The 24,713-nt window shown below is 43.2% G+C and overlaps 1 protein-coding gene across 3 annotated transcripts in view; it reads right to left on the reverse strand.

The window, feature by feature from the left end:
- The window catches only part of LOC138373601 (uncharacterized), a 134,779-nt gene that overhangs the window by 92,155 nt on the left and 17,911 nt on the right, over positions 1-24,713 (reverse strand). For all 3 annotated transcript variants that reach the window (XR_011231254.1, XR_011231256.1, XR_011231255.1), the window contains one exon: positions 22,745-22,888. The gene's annotated coding sequence lies outside the window, so the exon portion shown is untranslated. The remainder of the gene's footprint in view (positions 1-22,744; positions 22,889-24,713) is intronic.

Consider the following 24,713-nt stretch of genomic DNA (forward strand, 5'->3'; position numbering starts at 1 on the left):
TCCAGGACGGACCGAAACGTCGTGGTCCCTTCACCTTCTAGTGTGTGGTCTGGTCAATATACATCATCATTTCGTTGCATTTTACTCCCGGCTCGATTTGCGCATTTTATGTATATATCTAACTTCAATTTATGGTTATTTATCACAAAATAGGAACTTTTAGAGGCCACGAAATGAAACAATGACAATGTTTTGTGGTCTGGAGGAGTAACTAGAGGCTATTGAAGTCATATATATATATATATATGACATATATATATATATGATTCGTGTTGAAAGGAGAGAGACACACAGACAGAGGAACAAACACAGTCCATCCCGAGAGAGAGAGGGAGCATCACGTTTTGTTGTTGTCACTAGAGTTAGTTTCACAAACAAATTAACTTAGTCAAATGTCAGTGTCGGCAGGCATACAAACCTAATATTTGCGTACACGAGAGAACGGGAATTTGTCACACAAACTCTGAGCGTTAAACATACAAGGAAACAGTACGGGTTTGATACACATATACAATATTAAATATGAGTACCTCCCCCTGGTGCAGTTGCTGGGGATCCATAGCCTTGGAGAAGAGAATAAAAGGCATTCAGAGATGACCTTGCAGATTCCCTCTCATCACAAGTCCCTCTACCTAACAGTTACTGAAGGGTGAACCGGAGCAAACAGTTTAGGATCAGTGTTAATTCGTTCCTCCCTGACAAAGGCCCGAATAAGGGGCGATATTGTTTGCGAATCTCGTGGAGTGAGCAAGCAACCGTTATGTTACAAAGATACATTTATGCACAAATTACACTCATATATGCACATATTGTACACACTTATGTACAAGCACACACATACTCATATAATTAATAATTATACGAACGCGGTTCTAGGCCCCAACCAAATTTTATGTCAATTACCTGCCAGAGGAAATTGGCTCCTTCATATCAATGTTTGCAGTTGAACATAAACATGCAGGATACGTCTTCCCCTGGAGCAGGCTCCAACTTTATTGTATTATAAGACTTATCTCTTCTCAAAGTCAACTCGCCACTCTCTTTCCCCATCTTTATCTTTCTCCGAGTATCTCTATATTTCCTTGTGTGATACTCGCACAAGGGGGACACAGGAGAAAATGGGTACTCACAAACACCATAGAGACATTAGAAAGAACTTTGACAGTGTCAGAGTAGTTAACAAATGCAGAGCATTAAGCAGAGATGCGATGGAGGCTGAATCCATACACAGTTTGAAATGTAGATATGATAGAGCCCAATAGGCTCAGGAACTTGTACACCAGATTATTGACAGGTGAAAGGCCAGACCAAAGAGCCGAAGCTCAACCCCTGCAAGCATAACAATTAGGTGACTGTACACACACACACACAGATGGAGACTGAGTACCCAAATGAGCCACAGAGACGTCAGAAAGAACTTTTTTCAGTGTCAGAGAAGTTAACAGATGGAATGCACTAGGAAGTGATGTGGTGGAGGCTGACTCCATACACAGTTTCAAATGTAGATATGATAGAGTCCAGTAGGCTCAGGAATCTATACATCAGTTGATTGACAGTTGAGAGGCTGGACCAAAGAGCCAGAGCTCAACTCCCGCAAGCACAACTAGGTGAGTACAACTGGGGGAGTACACGTGCGCGCGTTCATCTGAAAATGATGTGCAGAAGTAATTCGGATATTTCCAGACTAACGAGTTATTCCGATTTTGCAGCTTTCCCGGAATATCGCCCCGAGAGAATATGGAGGAGAGAAAATTCCGGACCTCGAGAGAAAAGGAAAAGTTAGCGCACAATCACGCTAAAGTAGTCAAGGAGGAAAGCAAAGTCACAAACTCAATTCCAGATCCGAGTGATAAGGCCCACCAGACAACCAAGAAGCAAGACTTCTTGCTTTCAGAAGCAAACATGGTACCCCCCGTGTACCACTGTCAACACAACCTGAAGAGTGGTACCACGCTGTACAGTGCCACGGTACCTCGGTAAATAGCGAGGGGGCGACAGGTAGCGTGTGTATAAATGTTGCCTTCACTGCTGTAAGTATTGCCATCGATGGAAACATTATTTTCACGTTGCGATGAGATGGTTGATTTTCGCCGAAACGATCCCGTGAGACTTCGGCTCAGTTGGCAACTTAGATGCGTCACGACAACCTGGGAATAATTAGACATGGACGAGATCCTCGTACAGATTGGTTCCCCCCCCCCTTCTAACTTATGAACTCGCTAGTTATACTTTAGGACACCTTATAACTCTGAAATAACCTTTATTCTCTAGTCCACACTAACAATACTACTCTCGATCATAGAACAACAGTTATATTTTAGCACATCAATTATACTTAATAACAACAATTATCCTTTATAATAACAATTCATCTCCAGAACAAGAATTATGTTCTATAATACCCATTAAATTTTAAAACAACGTCTATACTCTAAAACAATCCTTTTCTAGAACAAAAATAATAATGTATAGCAACAATTCTAATCTATATCACAATTCCAATCTAGTCTAGAGCAACAAATATGCGCTATACCAACAATTATACTCTCGAAAAACTATACACTAGATTTACTTTTCACCATAGCACAACAACCTTGGGATTTTACATACGAAAACTGGTTTTAATTGCGCATTTCTTTCACCTGTAATGCCCTGAGTTTCCCCCGGTACTTACAATGATGCCAGCTCTGCAGGAGGTTTTGTAATTACAGCGGCAGTTGGTCATAATTATCTCCAAACTTTAAACGGGATAATCTGAATTGTTAGAGAGAGAGAGAGAGAGAGAGAGAGATCTTCCTGCATTTAATTAATTTCCTTACACCCACTTTACATGCCAAGTAGCTCTGGCTGCTGTCCTCGGAGCATGACAATGTGATATGCGATTAGATATGAATTAAACTGCAATTAAAACATTGTAATTGGTGGGAAAAATGAACTCACAGTTCAGGAGAAACTTCTGAAAAGGTTCAGGGCGGCTTGGTTTTTCTCTATTCAAAGTGGTTTTCCGCACATCTATGTTCAGTGTTTCGTGATCGTTATTGAATATATATATATATATATATATATATATATATATATATATATATATATATATATATCTCATGCAACAGGTCACGGAACGAACTAAAAAGTCACATACGAAAGGAAGAAGAATATTAGTGGTTTTGCTTAAATTACAAATGTCTTCAGGGACTGAGCTTCAACAGAGACAAACAGCAAGAGGTGCCACATGGACAATAACCATTGTTGGACCGAATATGGCTGTTCTCAGGGGTAAATGTGATTCTAATGACCGGCCAGCCGCCCTGGATATTAATCTAGATATTTGTGATGGTCTGAAAGCTTAGTATAGTTCCAATAATAGTCTGCTTGTAAACCTGGCAAGTGAACCTTAGTCCTAAACAGAGAATATTCTGACGGTATAACTTTATTGTATCATAAATCGTTGGTTTAAAATATTAAAATCTATGTTTAAATCGTTTTATTTGAAACGGTCTGAAGGATTTGGTTGCCAGTAAATTAAATTCTAGGGGATACTTAAATAGTATTCATATTCCACATTTCACATCTTTGAGATTAACACCATATTAATGAAACCTAACCTACCCTTAAGGTAACCTAATATAACCATGGAGAGGAAGTAGATAACAAAAAACACTAATTACATAGTGGTGATGAAGTGATTACCTACATGGCTCCACCGCCCTGAGAACAGGTTGGAAAATAAAGCGAATGACGACGTTCCGGTGCGTCCTAGAGCATTATTAAGTCGGGTAAAGAGTAGCAGAGAAAGTCAACATGAGATACAAGTCAATATATAAGATAAAAGTCAATTTATATAAGATAGATAAGTCAATATATAAGATAAAGTCAATATATATAAGATATATAAGTCAATATATAAGATAAAAGTCAATATATATAAGATATATAAGTCAATATATAAGATAAAAGTCAATATATAAGATAAAAGTCAATATATAAGGTAAAAGTCAATATATATATATATATAAGATATATAAGTCAATATATAAGATAAAAGTCAATATATATAAGATATATAGGTCAATATATAAGATAAAAGTCAATATCTATAAGATATATAAGTTAATATATAAGATATATAAGTTAATATATAAGATATATAAGTTAATATATAAGATAAAAGTCAATATATATAAGATATATAGGTCAATATATAAGATAAAAGTCAATATATATAAGATATAAAAGTCAATATATAAGATAAAAGTCAATATATGAGATAAAAGACAATATATAAAATAAAAGTCAATATATAAGGTAAAATTCAATATATAAGGTAAAAGTCAAAATATATATACAAGGTAAAAAGTCAATATATATATATATATATATATATATATATATATATATATATATATATATATATATATATATATATATATATATATATATATATATATATATATATATATATATATATATATTGACAACTCACTTTGAAAGCTGACCCCTGTTACAAGCCCTGTTAATTACCGTAGGTTTAAAAGTTTATTGACGCCAGTTACACGCCGCTGGACTCGTTTAAACGATCGTTATTACGAAAACCAAGTATCTGGGTGTTATTTCCGAAGGGTTTAATGGTATATTCTTTTTCGTTTCATCTCGAGGCTTTGCAAATGCTGCGGGATCAACACAAGTCATTTGTCATGTGTAACAGATGCAGTTATGGTAGCCGGTCGGCCGAGCGGACAGCACGCTGGACTTGTGATCCTGTGGTCCTGGGTTCGATCCCAGGCGCCGGCGAGAAACAACGGGCAGAGTTTCTTTCACTCTATGCCCCTGTTACCTAGCAGTAACATAGGTACCTGGGTGTTAGTCAGCTGTCACGGGCTGCTTCCTGGGGGTGGAGGCCTGGTCGAGGACTGGGCCGCGGGGACACTAAAAAGCCCCGAAATCACCTCAAGATAATCTCAAGATGGCAGTGTTTTTAATTTCGTTGCTTACAGCAGATACGCATTTGTTTGCTTTCCCAAGAGTTATTCTTCTATTTTCTTTATCAACAGTTAAGCGTAACTGTTGGGAATAAAACTGGAGCGTAACTGTTGGGGATGAAATTGTTTTCCTTCCCAATAGTTGCCCTTCTTTTCTCCTTCCTTACAATAGGAAATGTATATGTTTATCTCTCAGAATGTTTGGTAATATGTTTATTGTTTGTGATGTGTGTCTATGTATGTATTAACACGATGTACTGAACGGGGTGAGAATAGCTTGAGCTACCTCATCCCTTTGTGTGTATTTTACCTCAATAAACTTATTTCAATTTCAATTCCTTATAATAGTTACAACCTAGTCTTTTTCATCTCAACATTTGCTTCCCTATTTTCTTCCTCACAACAGTTACGCCCCCGTTCCTGGAATCCCTCATTACCATTGGCACCACGCTTAATGAATATAATTATACATGTGAATAATTCATATGAAATGTGCATACAATTTATTACCATTTTTTTTAGTATGTGATTTCTCATTCGCCATTTTTTTTAAATAGATTCTCACATTTGGTGGAAAATATATGAAAAAATCACTTTGAAAGTCAGGAGATGTAAATTGTTTCAGATTATGCAATGATAATTAACTTGAAGTTTTGAAGCAGTCACCACGAACAACCAGGGGCCAGATTCACGAAACCACTTACGCAAGCACTTACGAACCTGTACATCTTTTCTCAATCTTTGGCGGCTTTGTTTCCAATTATTAAACAGTTAATGAGCTCCGAAGCACCAGGAGGCTGTTTAGAACAATAACAACAGTTGATTGGGAAATTTTCATGCTTGTAAACTGTTTAATAAATGTAACCAAAGCCGTCAAAGATTGAGGAAAGATGTACACGTTCGTAAGAGCTTGCGTAGGTGCTTTCGTGAATCTGGCCCCAGAAGTTTTGAAGCAGATACCAACATCGAGCGTTCTCGCGCCTAATACACATTGTATCTGATCCCATCAGGTTGCTACAGTAGCAAACACTGACAACTAACCCACACGGGTGAAAACAAAGAAAATAACAACGTGCTGGACCATTATCGTGACAATGGTCCGAGATGGACCAAAACCTCGTCACTTCCCATAGTTTCAGAAGTGTCGGTTGGGTGTCTAATTTTCCGTCAGGTAATTGTGACTTACTGCCAGTACGACTTTCTGTCAATAAGACTTACTGTCTAACTGTCTTCTTATGGAATAATAACTAATTACGCGAATAAAATCTCAACAAAGCGCAGAATTACTCGATATAAATCTGTTCTATGTATTCGTTACTTTGACCACATTCCGTAGAAACTTATATTTCGTGCAGTTGAACATCTGGAACCAGTCGTGAGCGTCTGGGAACGAGAGAACGAATGTCTGGTATTTCGTAGATTAGAAATTTACATTACGAATAAGACATTTATTTCATATTCATTTGCTTTCAAGGGTTCTCCTGTGAATTTATTCGGAAAGCTGTTTAGGAATTTAATCATGACGAAGCTAAAATAATTATTCAGAGTGGAAGTTCATTTAAATCAGGTAAATCCTGTAATGGCTGTAGTAAGCCCGATAAATACGGGCTTCCATCTCTAATTTGTTTTTGGACTAGGTCCTCAGTTTTGCCAAATTGGCAACTCACAGTGTTTATAGACAGGGTCCCCAGTGTGGGTAAGTTGCCCACTCACAGTGTTTAAAGACAAGGTCTCCAGTGTGGGTAAGTTGCCCACTCACAGTGTTTAGGGGAGTCTGGCCCTAGCTTCGGTGCGGGGCGGACGTGTTGAATCGGCGCTCCAGCAGTTTGGTGTTTGCCAGTTTCGGCCGGTTGGGGGCGGGTGTGTGTCTGCTCGCCTGTGCTGACGTGGCGTAACGATGGGGGTCCCTCTACCCCCAGTCGTCCGGGCTCAGTCTGTGGGACTAGAGTTCTCTGTGCGGGCTGGTTACCCGGAGATTGCCCTGGCTTGTGAAATGCTCTCTGTCCCTGTGTTTGCGATTTATGGGGTCGAGTTGGTAACGGCCCGTAGGGCCATTGTGAAGTTTGCCGAGGAGGCGGCGTATCGCGATTTTCTCCGGCGATACGAGGGGCGGACACTGCCCCTGCCGGATGGTGCGGGCACTGTCACCCTCTCGGATAGAAGTGGTGCACTTACTTACATCAGTGTGCATGGGGCTCCCTTGGAGTTTCCAGAGGCTCTGCTACGGCGGTATTTCGGGCGGTTTGGCGCAGTTGTTAGTGTGAGAGTGAACGTGGTGTCTTCTAGTCCTCTTAAGGGTGTGAGGTCTAACATTCGCACCCTGGGCATGAGACTCCGGGCGGATATTCCGTCCTCTGTGCGCCTTATGGGGTACAACGTTCGGGTGTTTTACGCCCGTCAGCCGCGGACGTGTTATCGTTGTGGTCTTTTGGGCCATCAGGCTGCTGCCTGTTCTGCGCCTCCTGTTGCACCAGTGAACCTCTTCAGTGAGGAGGATTTTCCGCCCCTTCCTGTGGGGGATGATTCGGTGGGTATGGACGTCTCTTCGGCTGAGGAGGTGCCCTCTGTAGCAGCTGTTGCTCCGCCTGTTGCGCCCCCTGTTGTTGCCGTATCTCTTCCAGAGGTTGGGTCCTCGCCTAGTGCTCCGGCTGATGTCCCTGCGCCTCTTCCGCCTGCCGTTTGCTCAGACCCCTCGTCTTCCAGTTCTTCCTCTGCTGTGTCTGTCCCGGTCCCTGCACCCTCGCCGTCTGTCCCGGCTGTGCTGGGAGCTGAGGTGGATCCGGAATTCCCTCCTGTGCCTGGCCTGGTGCCCCGTGTGGTTGAGGAGGCTGCCGTGCTGCGGCGTGCGTCGGTTCGCTCGGTTGGTGCTGCGCGGGTCGCTGAGTCTGCCTCCGGGTCTGATGATGTGCGGCCCGAGCCTAAGCGTTCCCGGCGTTCTTCTGTGTGGGCTGATGTTGGCGAATTCGACGAGTGTCGTCCTTCCGTTGACGGTGGCGTGGCTCCGGATGTGGTGCACACTACGGTGGTGGCGGAGGTACACTTGCCTGAGGATGCCGGTGCCGGCGTTTCGGCCTCCACTTCTGGTCCGGTGTCCGAGGGTCCTGCTTCAGGTGCGTTGCCTGCGTCGGATGGCTCCGGTTCTTCGTGGGCGGTGGTTCCCCCTGCTGTAGTTGGTGGTGAGCGGGGTGGCCTGGTGGTGATGTTGAGAAAGGATGCTCGCTCTGGATGTTCTGTGGCCCCTTCCTCGTTACCCGTTTCCTCGGCAGCGGTCTTGCCGCCTCTTCCGTTTCCTGCAGTCCCTTCCGTGTCTCCTGCGGTATCCGTGGAAGTGCTATCGTCTCAGCGTCCGACACCTGCTCCGATGGCGACGGCGTGGCAGGCTCGGCGTCCCTCGTCCGCTTCTCCGGTGTCATCTGCTTCCTCGCAGGGCGTGGTTGGCGCTCCCCGGCCTCGTTATGCGACTTGCGTCAGTGACCTTAGGCATTGGCCGATGCCGCCAGATATAGATGTTCCCGAGTTTATGATACCCGCTCGAGCGCGGGGGATCAAAAACCCTACCGACCTTGAAGATCTCGTCTGGGAAGCTTACAAGTCGAAATATCCTTGTGAGCTGTTCCCGGAGAAGTACGTTTCTTCCGATGTTCCTCGCAAGTGATTTCTCTGTATTTTGTGTTGCCTGGTTGTGGGGTGTGTATGTGAGTGGGTGGGGTGGGTATTGTTTCCCGGTTCCTGCGTGCTCCGGTTTGTTTTGTGTTTTTTTTTGTATGGCTCGTGGGGGGGTGTGCGGTTCCTATGCGTTTGTGTGTTCGGTTCTGGATGTCGTGTGCACTTGTTTGTCATATTGTGTGCCCTTCAGGCTGTTGGCGTGTGCTCTTTGTTATGTTTTGCCTTCCGTTTGTTATGGCGGATCTGTTTTCTTTATTGTTATTGTCCTTATTCTTGTATGTTTCTCGCCTCTCTGTATGTATTTGAGGTGTTAGCAGGCTTGCTTTGTGTGCATTTTGTCCTGGGGTTTTCCCTTATGTTTGTATTACACTGTGTTACTAATTGTGTATTGTTTGTATATGCATTTTTTTGTGGTCAGCCCTTCTGGCTGGTCTTCTATTGATTTGTTCCTTTGTCCTTGTACATATGTGTGCTTTGTACTTTTGTTCTATGTTATATTTGTTTTTCTTGTACATTATACGCATGCTTGCATGTAAAAATAAAAATAAAAAAAAAAAAAAAAAAAAAAAAAAACAGTGTTTACAGACAAGGTCCCCAGTATGGGTAAGTTGCCCACTCACAGTGGGTCCCCAGAATATATTAGGGTCCCAAGAATATATTAGGGGGCCCAAGAATATATTAGGGGGCCCAAGAATATATTAGGGGGCCCCAGAATATATTAGGTCTCCATGGAGAATGGGCAAACTGCTCACTCAAGGTGCAGAGCTCGGAATGATATTTACGGGTGGTCCCATTCAGAGCTCTGGAGTCATGACCTGAGACTGAATGAGTACAGAGCATATCGGTAAAATACTCGCTTTGTTACAAGTTATTCTCGATGTCGTCATACTTCGGTAAGTAGCTTAGTCGAAATAGCGTTGCCTACAAATCATACGGAATCACGTTACCCCAGAGAGCAAGTAATAATACCCATAATATAAATTGCTTTGCAAAAAAAATCTAAATTCTATTGACAGTTCTTATAAAGATGTGATGTTTGTAGATTGGGCTTTTTCTTATTGAGAGAGAGAGAGAGTGTGCGTGTGTGTGTCTGTGTGTGTGTGTATACTCACCTATTTGTGCTTGCGGGGGTTGAGCTTTGGCTCTTTGGTCCCGCCTCTCAACTGTCAATCAACTGGTGTACAGATTCCTGAGCCTACTGGGCTCTATCATATCTACATTTGAAACTGTGTATGGAGTCAGCCTCCACCACATCACTTCCTAGTGCATTCCATCCGTTAACTACTCTGACACTGAAAAAGTTCCTTCTAACGTCCCTGTGGCTCATGTGGGTACTCAGTTTCCACCTGTGTCCCCTTGTTCGCGTCCCACCAGTGTTGAATAGGTGTGTGTGTGTGTGTGTGTGTGTGTGTGTGTGTGTGTGTGTGTGTGTGTGTGTGTGTGTGTGTGTGTGTTCGTCAGAAACAACGAAATCGACACGCACATCGTAGATTTGTTCACGACAACATCCTTTATCACATGCCTTAATTCATTCCAGTACGTTCCATCCTGCTTCCTCCAGCCTACGCCAGACTCTCACTACTTAAGCTTAGAACGAAGCTTTGCGAACAAGCTGCGCTAAACGTTTCACGGCGAAGAACTAACGAGCCCTTTGAAGTAGCTTCCCAAAGGGCTCCAGTCTCGAAAAACGATAGAGAGGGATATAAGGCTGTACAAACCGCACGAGGCAAATTGGCAAAATCTTTCACTTTCCAGGCTTTCTCTGTATTGTCGCTCGGGTAACCTCACTTATTACAGGCATTAGTATGGTCTGGGGCACAGGACACTGGTCGTGTTTTGAAGGCATATGATTCCAGTCGTGTTTTGAAGGCATATGATTCCAGTCGTGTTTTGAAGGCATATGATTCCAGTCGTGTTTTGAAGGTATATGATTCCAGTCGTGTTTTGAAGGCATATGATTCCAGTCGTGTTTTGAAGGTATATGATTCCAGTCGTGTTTTGAAGGCATATGATTCCAGTCGTGTTTTGAAGGCATATGATTCCAGTCGTGTTTTGAAGGTATATGATTCCAGTCGTGTTTTGAAGGCATATGATTCCAGTCGTGTTTTGAAGGCATATGATTCCAGTCGTGTTTTGAAGGCATATGATTCTGGTCGTGTTTTGAAGGCATATGATTCCAGTCGTGTTTTGAAGGCATATGATTCTGGTCGTGTTTTGAAGGCATATGATTCTGGTCGTGTTTTGAAGGCATATGATTCTGGTCGTGTTTTAAAGGCATATGATTCTGGTCGTGTTTTAAAGGCATATGATTCCAGTTATGTTTCGAATGAACATAATATATTCTAGTAGGATTTTCAATGTTTTATTTGGATCCTGACGATAATTCTTAATATACCAACTTATTGTGACTTTCATGTTTATATATATCAATTCACACCTCGATAAAAGCCAAAACGTGTATGAATACACTCTGGCTTCCTGTCCCCCCGACACAAATGAATTAAAAAATTACTTTACTGTCCCGCTTTTTGATATAAATACATTGATTAACCTCATTCCAGCTGAAGATGAGTGTCCGTGAATCATTTACTTCCAGTTTATAAGCAAAAATAAAATTTAACAAGCTACTTTAATAATAATAAAAAAGTGTGCCGATTTAGAATTAAATTTTTATTCGAAATTCTAATCGCTTATGCTCTCTTTTTTTTTTGCAGCCTACTTTAAATTTCTGTTATAGAGAGCCAAACGGAATAATAGAATACATATATCCGGAGAGAGGGAACTTTTTTTATGATCTCACTTTCGAACTTTGAGAGTGGTATCGGGCGGGTCTGTTTGTGTTCGCTGAGTTTTACAGAGTCGTAATTAAACTTCCTCTCGTTCTCTCTCTCTTCGGGGAAGTTTTTTTGAAGTTTGCCTAAGGTAGAAGCCAGATACATTGCATCACGGCATTAATTCTGCAAGCGTTCCTCAGAGATGACCTGTCTGTCTGTCTCTGTCTGTCTGTCTGTCTGTCTGTCTGTCTGTCTGTCTGTCTGTCTGTCTGGCTGTCTGTCTGTCTGTCTGTCTGTCTGTCTGTCTGTCTGTCTGTCTGTCTGTCTGTCTGTCTGTCTGTCTGTCTGTCTGTCTGTCTGTCTGTCTGTCTGCCTGTCTGTCTGTCTGTCTATCTGCCTGCCTACCTGTCTGCTTGTATATCCAAGGATGGAGGTCATATGCTTGAGGCTGACCTCACCCAAGATGACACATGAGGGGTATGGGAGTGTAATAGGCTACTCGGGGGATGACTCCAGTACCACAATTTAAGAAATCTTGGCCTATATAGCTCTCCTGGGATTTTCATCAAATACAGGATGTGTTTTCCGCAGTTACTTTGCAGTTTTAGTGTTTTGCAATATTATATTTTCTGAGAGAGAGAGAGAGAGAGAGAGAGAGAGAGAGAGAGAGAGAGAGAGAGAGAGAGAGAGAGAGAGAGAGAGAGAGGAAGAAAGTTGGACAGGGGAGGGGAGGAGATAAGAGGGACGGGAAATTGTTAGGGAAACTGGGGATGTTGGGAGAAATGGGAAGATGGAGTGGAGGGATAGGCAACAGAGGAGTGAGAAGGGGGAGACTGGGAGAGAGGGGTGGAGATCAAATGAGAAGAGAATAGAGGGGGAGAGGGCCACAGGGACACACTACTCTTTAGAGTACGCAGTTTGTTACCAGTAACAGAAGACCAACAACCCTGCCAACAGGCAAGGATGGAGGAATGAATAACTGGGTAAAAGTCGGAATAAGGAATACCTTTACGGGAGATGGGACAAGTGCGGATAGCTTCTTTAGCGGCAGCGTCCGCACGCTCATTTAAAGAGACACCAATATGGCTTTGAACCCAGCAAAACTCAACTGTCTTAAATCTACTGGAGATAAGAAACAGCCAATGTTGACTCTCGACTATTACCGGATGAACCGGATTAAAGGATCCCAGAGCCATGCGAGACTGCGCATGGTCAATATATGGTCATCTGCGCATTATACACTGCGAGAGTCAACTACAATCACAAAAGAGGAGTGACAGTGAGAAGGGCAGAGAGTGGTAATACTGTATTAGGAAAGAAGAGGGAGACAGGTGGAGAAGGAGGGATAGTGGTGATGACATGCACTTTAATTGCTGTATAGCTCACTAACGAATGAGCCAAACTGTACAAGATGACATACTGGAAATATTTTCCATAAGAGTAAACACCTGTACCATATTCTTAACATATCTAGGCTATATTCAATTGTCCACATTTAGTTAAATCTAGTAATTTATTCCCCCGCAGTAGGCTAACTCCTACGCCTCTTAGGTAAGCACTACCCTGCAGCTTCCTTTATCACGTGCATCTTCACTATCGTTTCGCCTTACATTTTCTATCCCCCATCATCCTCTCCACAGCCACCAGCATCTTCAGGTAGTATCTCACCCGTGGCATCCTCTTCAGAGTTGTCATCCCGCTTTGATCTCTTGCTAACCTTACCTGTGTCGCTCCCCTAGCACCTGTCCTGATGCTCTCTTCTTCTTCACACCCTCTTCCTCTGCGTATTGATATTGTCTTATTCCTTTTCCCCTCACCCTATGCCACGAGTTAAGTCTCTTGACTGGCGTAGGAACAGATCGGTCAAAGGCAGGTTAGACACAAAAGTGATATATTAATGCCTTTGTTGTCAGCCAGGGCCAGCTGCAAGTAATATTGGCAGTGGCTGTAGTGCACTAATTTGAGCAGTCGGTTTACAACTTTTTCGTTCAAGGGTTCGATTCCTCAGTAGGACGAGACGTTTAGGCATGTTCCCTTATTCCTGGTGTCTCTGTTCACCTAGCAGTAAAATGGTTCCAGGAGTTAGGCGACTGTTATGGGGCGCATCAGGGGAATGGCTAGTCGTTGACTGGGACGACCTCGATTAACTAACTGTCCCCAAAAGCCGGAAACAGGTAACCATAGAGTAGCGATGTGGTGTGACGCTTTAACTGCCAATTCGGGTACTTTGTGGCGACGAGAACTGCTGCTGTTGACAGTAGAGCCAGCTGGCCGGCAGTGGTCAGCTGGAAAAGGCACACCAAAATACCCACCTCACTTCACTTATCGATGCAGCAACACTCTTCCACAGACAGAAGATAAAAGGTTGGTACATTAACGGGTACATTAGCAGTGTAAACATGTGCAATAATGTTAATTGCCAGTCAGCAGCCCTTCAGGAGTCCTAAACCTGTCAACTCCCTAGGACCTGCCTCACCTGGGCCGGTTTACGGGCTATTCATACCCGTGCCACCTCTTGGGTGGCTTAATCTTCATCAATCCTGGGCCGGTAGACCGTCTGTAGTTTCCCCTAAAATTATGTTCCTATATAGAAAAGATTTCATCCAACAGTGGACTGATAAAACAGAATGATGATGGAAGCAATATACATGCGATACAAATTTAAGGTAAGGTAACTGTGAATGATTGGGTGAAGCTTTAGCTCGTCTGTTTGGATTGACTTTCATCCAGCCGCACTACGCAAATGGCGCCAATAAACGCCATCGAGAGGCTGGTAGGGAAGCCTCTCAACATGACTCGTGGTGTCCCCGAAGTATTCAAAGCGGGAATCACAAGAGGAAATATTTATCAGGTTCAATACATGTTGTGCTTAGGAGGGCCAGTGTTGTTGTTGGTACTGGTAACAGGTGTGGAACTGGTACTAGTAACACATGTACAACTGGTACTGGTAACCGGTGTAGAATTGGTACCAGTAACAGGTGTAGAACACATAACATAATCGCAAGTTTAATCACGCCACGCTCACAGGGAAGGAACTACAGTATCGCGTACACTTGTCATTGGAACTATAGTAACTGAATCAACATAATAGCGATATTTTTGGTTTTAATATACATATATATACATTTCATTTTAGTCGGGTAGGACGCTCCAGTGTCCCTCAGTGAGAGACGAGCAGTCAGTCAGTCAGTCAAGTCACCAAGGCACCAACATTTAGATCAACATAAAATAATGCAACTGCAGCCGTGAAAAAATTGCTAATATTATGAATTTTATTTTTTTCCTGAATAAAGCTGGCGTCATATGTCTGTTGACAGCGTATATGAGCGATACTGAATTCCTAGTCTCATTTTTAGGACAGACTTGGGTAAATACTGGTTCAGTAACAGGGTTGTTGATTTGTGGAACCAATTGCCGCGTAACGTGGTGGATGTGGGATCCCTCGATTGTTTCAAGCGCGGGTTGGACAAGTATATGAGTGGGTTGACCAGACCACACACTAGAAGTTGAAGGGACGACGACGTTTCGGTCCGTCCCTACTTCAGCCACGTTATTGTGACTCATCGCCTGTATATGAGTGGGATTGGGTGGTTATAGATAGGAGCTGCCTCGTATGGGCCAATAGGCCTTCTGCAGTTACCTTTGTTCTTATGTATGCTGCCCCTGTGTGTGTTCACAGATGTGAAAGAAATTATTAGAATTGTTCTACCTTCATTTTTCCCCTCCCCTCCTCTCCTCTCCCCCTTCCATACCCCCCTCTCCCTTCCCCTCTTGGCACACACCCTCCCCAAGCAGAGTCGCCAAAGCAGGAATGTCTCTTCTCCTCGTCAAAGAGATGCAGATTCGCGTTGCAGCAATGGTAATAAATTTTATTCGAGTGAGAGATGCATCATAAAAGAACAAGCGTAGTTAAATATTTCAGGCGAGTAAATTCAGGGGAAAATTAATCCTGATGCATATTTACAAAGTTGACGATGGAAGAATGGAAAATTAAAATTAGCCCACTCAACTTGAAATTTACAAAAAAAAAAAATATATATATATACATATTAGTGTTAAAAAGATGATGAGTTAAAAGAATTTGCATTAGTGACATTAAAATGATTTAAAAAATTGGAATCTATGAAGCAAGGAAGGCGAGTAGTGAGGAATGAGCAGAGAGAGATGAGCAGTGAGACAAGTAATGAGAGACGAGCAGTGAGGAGACGAACAGTGAGGAGACGAACAGTGAAGAAGGAATGAGCAGAGAGGTAGAAATAGCATTACTGATGGCCGGGGGCCCTTCAGGTTGGCTCACGCTGCCAGTACAAATGCTTTTATTCGTCTGTGATGGAAAAAAGTCGCACATAGATACAATTGAGGGCAAGAGAATGGGAAGGGAAGGGAAGGGAAGGGAAGGGAAGGGAAGGGAAGGGAAGGGAAGGGAAGGGAAGGGAAGGGAAGGGGAGGGTAGGGAAGGGTGATAACATATGCAGGTACAGAAGCAAGAGAATCGTTCACATGTCGACTTGACCAGAGCTGCCATTTTTCAGCACTTTCTCCGTGCCAGTGTTAAGTGTTGTGGTAGTAGTTATCATGAGATCTTGAGGTTATCTTGAGATGATTTCGGGGCTTAGGACCGAAACTTTCTCGAGCAAAGGCCTCTTTTTTGCTAAACACCCCCAGGAAGTAGCCCGTAGCAGCTGTCTAACTCCCAGGAACCTATTTACTACTAGATGAACAGGTGCATCAGAGTGAAAGAAACTATGCCTATTTGTTTCCGCTTCCACCGGGGACCGAACCCGGAACCTCAGCACTACGAATCCGAAGTGCTGTCCACTCAGCTGTCAGGCCCCAATCAACATCAGACACTCGCGTACTGCTTTCAATCTTGTAAAACAAAAGAGCTTCACATGGTAACTTTAATCTTCCCTTTACAAGAGATTTTTACATGTTCTCTCCAGTCTTTCCTGATATCACACAGAGTATTATCTCTCGACTTCTTTCCTCTTTCCCCTTTCCTCAATGCTCCCCCTTCCTCTATGCTCCCTCTTCCTCCATGTTATCCTTCCTCCATGCTCCCCTTCCTCCATGCTCCCCCTTCCTCCATGCTCCCCTTCCTCCATGCTCCCCCCTTCCTCCATGCTCCCCTGCCTTCAGCCTCAATCCTTTCACCTAAAGCTTTACTTCGTCCTTCCCTCAACGCCACCAATGGTGTTCTATCATCCCGGTGATGGTAGCATCCCGTCCTCTCCAACAGTACATTCCGTTTTGATCTATAAATCCCCCAACGGCTAAAATATGATGAACTAAAAATCATAGCGGCTCGCACCATTTACGGGCTGTCCCATTCCCTACTGGTGGGTCTTCGGAAGGTTAGGTCCGGACAATTTAATATATCGCTTTTGTGACGTGTGACAAACTCTTAAGACTTCAAGAGGACGGACGGAGATATTGCCACATTTGGTCATATATAATGACCGTTTAATAATCTATCTTGAGGTTATCTTGAGATGATTTCGGGGCTTTTAGTGTCCCCGCGGCCCGGTCCTCGACTAGGCCTCCACCCCCAGGAAGCAACCCGTGACAGCTGACTAACACCCAGGTACCTATTTTACTGCTAGGTAACAGGGGCATAGGGGTGACAATAACTCTGCCCATTGTTTCTCTTCGGCGCCCGGGATCGAACCCGGGACCACAGGATCACAAGTCCAGTACGCTGTCCGCTCGGCCGACCGGCTCATGATGAAACCAGTTTTAGTTTCCAGCTTTAGTGGCTACTGCTTGTTATTAACTATTGCGAAGCGTGACTCCTGTGACGACCTAGAGACGTCCTCCTGGATCTTGCTAGAATTGTTGACGCTATCAATTCTTAATTAGACTTCTAATGTATTTTCAGTTTGAAACTGGTACTGGAAGTGCATTTAAGACACTAGATTATATTCCCTTGGTCCTATCCTGGGTCTGGAGCATTAAGAGAGCATTTGCCGAAGGCTGAAAAGAATGCTAAGTTGAAACACTGTGAAGCCATTGAATTTCGTCCAGCTAATTCGAGATCGCTTACTTAAAAATTCTAAAATTCAAAAAAATGAGAATATTCATGAGTGGTGAATAATGTTTTGAAAATGTATGATGGAAGTTTTAAATATTTAGAAAATGATTTGGAGATTAACTGTAGTGAGTGATTAGAAGCAGCGAGGAAGGGTTTGAGTTGTTGTACCAGAGTGCCAGACAAGAGCCAGCTAGGCTATGGTTCGTCCGTCCTCTTATAACCCCGTCCTCTCACAACCCGTCCTCTCACAATTCGTCTTCTCACAACCCGTCCTCTTGACTAGTTATCTTAAGATGATTTCGAGGCTTAGCGTCCTCGCGGCCCGGTTCTCGATCAAGCCTCCATTCTGTTAAACATCCCCAGGAAGCAGCCCGTAGCAGTTATCTAACTACCAGGTACCTATTTACTGCTAGGCGAACAGAGGTATCAGGGTGAAAACACTCTGCCCATTTGTTTCCGCCTCCACCGGGGATCGAACCTCGAACCTCGAACATCAGGACTACGAATCCCGAGCACTGTCCACTCAGCTGTCAGGCCCCTTCGCATTTTAGTACATCGCATTTTTGACGTATATATTAAATAAGGCCAAAAACTGATGAACTATAAATCATAGCGGCTCACAAAATTGATGTCGATTCGTTGGCCCTCGTTTAAGTTAGGTTCTGGCAATTTAGTACATCGGTTTAAAGACGTTGGGAACGGAATGGTCAGAGACCGGCCCGCGAAGAAGTTGATCCCTGGAACCAAGAGCAGGTAGGTATACTACCTGCAGCTCTCACCACCGGTAAAGGCGGACTCTTGATACAACGGACATGAAATTTTTATATATTAGAATGTGGGATAATGATAAGGAATGGTAATTATCAGAAGAGAGCGCTAAGTCAGTGGCTTGCACCTTGCACCAGGATGTCTTAAGTCTATGGAGTTAATTAATTAATTATTACTGTTAATTACTTCCGTATATCTAACACATTCATGGTCGTGTCTTCTCATATGGCGCCCTAAATAATCATTGCAACTTGTTGCATGTTTTCTGACCCCAGTGTAAACTCTGTGTATTGCGGGTGATAGCTTGATGGGGAGCAGTAAGATCATGCTGGATGGAACGGGCTATTGAAGACATCACCGCGGACAAAAGTAGCAAAGGACCACTCGAAATAGAAATTGAATTGAAATTGAAATAAGTTTATTGAGGTAAAATACACACTAAGGGATGAGGTAGCTCAAGCTATTCTCACCCCGTTCAGTACATCGTGTTAATACATACATAGACACACATCACAAACAAACATATTACCAAACATTTTGAGAGATAAACATCTACATTTCCTCCTTTACACAAGTAACCCTAAATAGATGTACGTTAACACGTACTGTTAACGTACGAGTTAACAGTATTCTTCTTAGTCTGCAGTTGAGCTCAGATATTGATAACATATCTATAGGCTTACCATATGAATAAAGCTACAAACAAATGCTGTCAGATGAAATGTATTCAATTGTAGAGAAGGAGAATGTAATCGTGCTAAAGTAGGGATAACTGAAGATGGTCGGAGACGGGGCCAAACACTTGAGCACCGGTAAGAGGGGCACAGGCTGGGCTTAGCGAGCCTGCACAAACAGCGACGCCCAAGTGAACGCTCAAGGAGACGTTCTCCTTGAGACGTACTCAAGGAGTACTCAAGGAGACGCAGCTCTCACGGCGGCCAAAGTAGCTGTAATGGAAAAGTTCCTGCCAACCTGGATTTCATTGTTGGTCTGGGCGTGTCAAAGGCTTTGGTGTGCGAAGCACTTTCACTAACAGTCTGGTGAGTAAAAGGGCGTGTGTACTTACATAATATTTATGGCCCTTCCAGGATCACTCTTCAGCTCTTGGACTCGGCATTTTCAGCCGTCGGTCATTTAATACATTGATACCCGACCTACGTGACTTCAATATCATCTACTATTAATATTTTTAACTGAGAATTGGTCATGGCCGGAGTGAGCAGGGAGCGAAGAGGCCGAACATCCCAGAACCGTAAGAAACGATGTTTTTACAAGTGGACCTAATACCAAACCTATTAATAGAGGCTCAATAGCAAGACAATAATAAAATCTGTATATTCAGTACTAGCAAACTTCCAAATAGTTTCCATAAGTTTGGAGAATGAGGCCTTTAGGGCAGTGTGCTCAACCGATGTGAGACAAGTGATGGGCTATGCGAGTCATACATGGAACCCCTATCTAAAAATCACTAGACAAATCTAAAAGTAAAATACACGCCACAAGACTAGTCCTGGCACAGAGAGGGTTGGAGTACGAGGAAATATTGAGAAAACTGGGTCTTAATATTTGAGATAAGAGAAGCAAAGAAGAGACGTGACTGAGATTGTACAAGATGTTCAAGAAAACGAGAGATAATGCAGAATGGCAGCTGAAAAATGCATATGAGAAGCAAAGAGGAGACGTGACTGAGATTGTACAAGATGTTCAAGAAAACGAGAGATAATGCAGAATGGCAGCTGAAAAATGCATATGAGAAGCAAAGAGGAGACGTGACTGAGATTGTACAAGATGTTCAAGAAAACGAGAGATAATGCAGAATGGCAACTGAAAAATGCAGACGTTCGACATTGAAGGCACCAGTTGGTGAGCAAACACACACACACATACTGATTTGTTTTCCAGTTGAAGAGCTATTCCATAAACAACACCAACTTTAGAGGGGGAGACAAAGGAGCGAATGTCGCAGCAATAAATATCCTTCAAGCCAAAGTCGGGCCGGGCGGTCAAGCACCAGCTGGGTGTCGCCCTCTCCCCACCCTGACCCTGTGAGTGACACCACGGGGGAACTACATTGTTCCTCAAGTTGTGGCATCATTGAGCGCCAATGAAACCCCCGATGTCCAAACGGTCTCTTTTATTCCCCCTCACTTTCCCTTCCCCTCACTTGGCAGTCCCCTCCTCACTTGGCATATCCATGTGCTACTACTGTAACACCCTGGCACTATGGCACTCTGGCACCGCAGGCACCATTCCTTCCTCACCGGGCATAGCAACACTCGGATGGTCCAGGTGCCAGTCACTCCTCAACAACAAGCGTCTCCTGCTCCCACAATACCCAACAGCCACGTATGGAGACAAATAGATTATTTGGACATTGTTCTATGATTAAAAGTCGTCTGAGGGATTTTATCTTCATGTCTTCCGTTAATTTCTTGGCGCATTACTTGGCACTTTACAATCTCTTGTAAAGCCCCATCTTCCTGAATAACGTTATTTCCATATTTGACGCAACGTTCCCTATGAGCACAATATCCAACAGTAACTTTAACGTCGAATTGACGTTACTGTCTTAAATAACGTGCGTACTGTCAACTGATGCGACGGCGCTGGAACTAATCGTATTGGCGTATGCCTTTCCATTGGAGACTTTCAGCGCCGTGGAGAGGGGGGAGGACCTGCTGCTTGGGTAACAGCTTCTCCCCCGAATCAACCTACCCTGGCTTTGCGCCCTGGAGAGGCTACTCCAGACCGACAACCAGAGCGCAACTCCATAGTCTCCCGAGGCTGATGGATGCCTACTATGTACTGTGAGCTGGGTTCCTGAGTGACTTACTTTCCTCGCCACGAGACACCTTAAACGATAACAAGTGTGTACTGGCGTGAGAAACGTGGACAAGTCACCCTATTATCGCCCTCCCGCGGTGAAGCAACAACCCAACCACCGGAGAAACGCCAACGTGGACCACAAGAACAGCGACGCCTCCTGGGCGAACTTTTAGATTGGATATTACAATAAAAGTTGTTTGTCAGGAATTCTAATTTCGGACATTACGCCGACATGAGTGGCATGTGGAATGATGAGATTTTAATGAAAGAATTCGGGGGAAATGAGGACAATGGTGTAATGTTCGGCTCTTAAGTTGTGGCAGGAAGATGGGAGGGGTTTCCGCGTACTTATCCCAGGCCTGCCAACCTGTGTGAGGGGTCCCAGGCCTGCCAACCTGTGTGGAACCACGTCTACCAGTCTGTGCGGAGCCAGGGGCCAGATTCACGAAAGCACTTACGCAAGCACTTACGAACGTGTACATCTTTCCTCAATCTTTGACGGCTTTGGTTACATTTATTAAAGAGTTTACAAGCATGAAAACGTCCCAATCAACTGTTGTTATTGTTATAAACAGCCACCTGGTGCTTCGGAGCTCATTAACTGTTTAATAATTGTAAACAAAGCCGCCAAAAATTGAGGAAAGATGTACACGGTCGTAAGTACTTGCGTAACTGCTTCGTGAATCTGGCCCCAGGCCTGCAAACATCACTACCATGACTCCATATGGCTTTCAGCTCTGCTCACTGAACGAAGAAGTCGACTTCAGAAGTTAGAAAATATCTAATAATTTTTTTAAACACTCGAGTCATGGAGGAACCTGAGGAAGAGATATGAGACAGGGAGAGTGGGGAGTGGTGAGAGTGGGGGGGGGGAGAGTGGGGGGGAGAGTGGGGGGGAGAGGGAGGAGAGTGGGGGTGAGAGGGGGAGAGGGAGGGGGGGGCGAAGCGGTCACAGCTGTGGTTATGAGGCTCGATCACAAGTTTTTTTTTTTTTACTTGAAAGAAAATTCTTAGAAATGCTGACTGTAATCTTTACACTAAAATTTATTCCAAATTTAACTGGCATGGATTTCTTTACACTTTTTTTTTTCAAATTAAACTTATTATTATTATTCATTATCATCCTTATTATTATTCACTATTAATTTTTTAATTCTTTTTCTTATTATTATTCACCTTCGTTGGTAATAATATTATTATTGTCGTTAATATTACCATTATTAACACACTTTTCATATGTTACTTGCTAAGGTTCACCTGAGGTCTTCAAGGTACAACTGCCCTATTAAGTGTATTCAATACCACTCAAGTTATTAAGACATTCACTCACAATCGACTTGAGAATGGTCCAGGACGGACCGAAACGTCGTCATCCCTTCACCTTCTAGTGTGTGGTCTGGTCAACATAATACATTCTCAAGTTTACGACGCTGGAGCGATAGAATGTTTCGGTCGCCTGCCTCTTGTTAAATTGTGGCCAACACTGATTCGTGGGATTTACTTATTTAGCAATTTATATTAATGAATTCTAATTTATATTAAATTTATGACTGTATGAGTTTACTCCCACAAATCGTTTCCTGCACAAGATGGGGGTTTTATATTATATATATTCTATCAGTCGAAATGATAGATTCATAGACATTTACTAAAAATGTTAATACTAGGTTATACTACACTACAATGTAAACTTTAAGCCTTACCTGACTAGCAAGCTTCTACATTAATGGGCATAGAACACGTGATCAGCCAGCAGCCACACTCAGGTCATGGTGTGGTAATGGACAGGATGGTGTGGTCAGTAACGTCGCCTTGACGTTACAATAGTAACTTCACTTCCCAATTACCTGCCGACGAATAACACTGTAAATTTTCCCATATATAAATTATTTACATGTATATTAATAATAATATTTAATGAAAGAAATTAAAATATTGCTCACCCTGGTGTTTGCTGTTTGTTTACGGCCTAACCATACCGGTTGGCAACCTGCTCTCGCACAAGACAGCACATATATGACTTATTGCTCATAGTCACTATTTCGCTTATAAATAAGTATATATGTGACATATTCCAAGCCATATTTTTTCAAGGCGCTAACTTTTTCTTTCAGTTTTATTAAACAATAGAGATTTTATACAAAATTTGACAATATCCTGAGTTACTTTACAATTTATTTAAATATTGTAGTTTTGTTTTATTATTTTCATAAAACTGTAATATCAATATAGGTATAGGTTTAGTACTAATTGTAATATCTTAACATACTAAGAAGGTTAAGTTAGGTTGTGGTTTTCTATTCAGCTTTTCAAGGTAAACTAAAAATTCACAATAAATTAGTATGTCACATATGCACTTATTCATAAGCAAGATATTGACTATCAGCACGTGCGAGAACCGGTTGCAGTAAATTACATAAAGACTCTAATAAATTACATAGAGCCCTAGAAATCATTTCTCCCCCCCCCCGTCCCATCCCAAATCCTTATCCTGACCCCTTCAAAGGGCTACATAGTCGTAATGGCTTGGCGCTTTCCCCTGATAATTTGTATCTGTCTCCGTCCCTACCACTCTTTTTGGCTCCCTTTCTCCCTCCCTGTCACTCTTGTTGGGTCACACCTCTCTCTCTCTCTCTCTCTCCTCCATATCACTCTTATTTGCTCTATCTGTCCCTGCCACTCTTGTTGGCTCACTTTCATTCTCTGGCTCACTCTCTTTCCTATATCTCTATCTGTCAATCTCTTTGTTGTCATTCTCTTGTTCGCCTCTGTACTGTCATCATGATCCAATTGCCTCCAGTGACTGATCACGTCCATATTCCATGCAGATGCTAACTAGTTGCAGTCGGAGCCCTGGTATTTATCTCTCTCTCTCGGATTAATCATGCAACGGAAGCATCATCCTGGATATTGGCCCTCGTTAGTGTTCCTTTTAGAATTTCATTTGCAATTCCGCCGAATCTCGATTTTTTTACTAATTCATTTTTTTATGAACTAGCCTGACGTCCCTAGGATCCACAGGCTAGCCTGCCGTTCCTGGGACCCCCAGGTGCTAGCCTGCCGTTCCTAGGACCCCCAAGACTAGCCTGCCGTCCCTAGGACCCCCAGGCGCTAGCCTGCCGTCCCTAGGACCCCCCAGGTTAGCCTGTCGTTCCCTGCAGGACCCCAGACAATATTCCCTTTAACTCCAAGCTAGTATTATCTTGCCTTCGCCTTCACCCCCAGTAAGTGTTCCCTATCATGGCCCTAGTTGTTAAGTATTACCTTCCTTTGTTGATGAGGACGGGATGTGTTTATAAGAACGAGCTGTGTTTATGAGGACGGACTCGGAAAAGAATGAGGCTTTCTCGAGTTATAGCTTCGAAGACAGAACGGCAGGTGTTGACGAGTACAATCTATAAACAATGATATACAAAACCACCAAAGAGTGTACACGTGTTGAGTAGGTACAGATGAATTACACATGTTGTGTACGTACAGTTTTTATGCCCCAATATATCCCCCCCAAAACAAAGTTTAACACACAATACACCTGCTTCAGGTGTCTATATCACCTCCTTTTTTATTTAAGACAGTTCCAAAGATTTTTTTTAATTTTCAGCAAGAGGAGAAGGTCAATGGCTCATGATTCAAGCGACCTGCAGCCAAATGGTTCGAGAGGCCCGTAAACCC

Source organism: Procambarus clarkii, chromosome 42 (assembly GCF_040958095.1).
Source record: "Procambarus clarkii isolate CNS0578487 chromosome 42, FALCON_Pclarkii_2.0, whole genome shotgun sequence".
NCBI classification, from domain to species: Eukaryota; Metazoa; Arthropoda; class Malacostraca; order Decapoda; family Cambaridae; genus Procambarus; species Procambarus clarkii.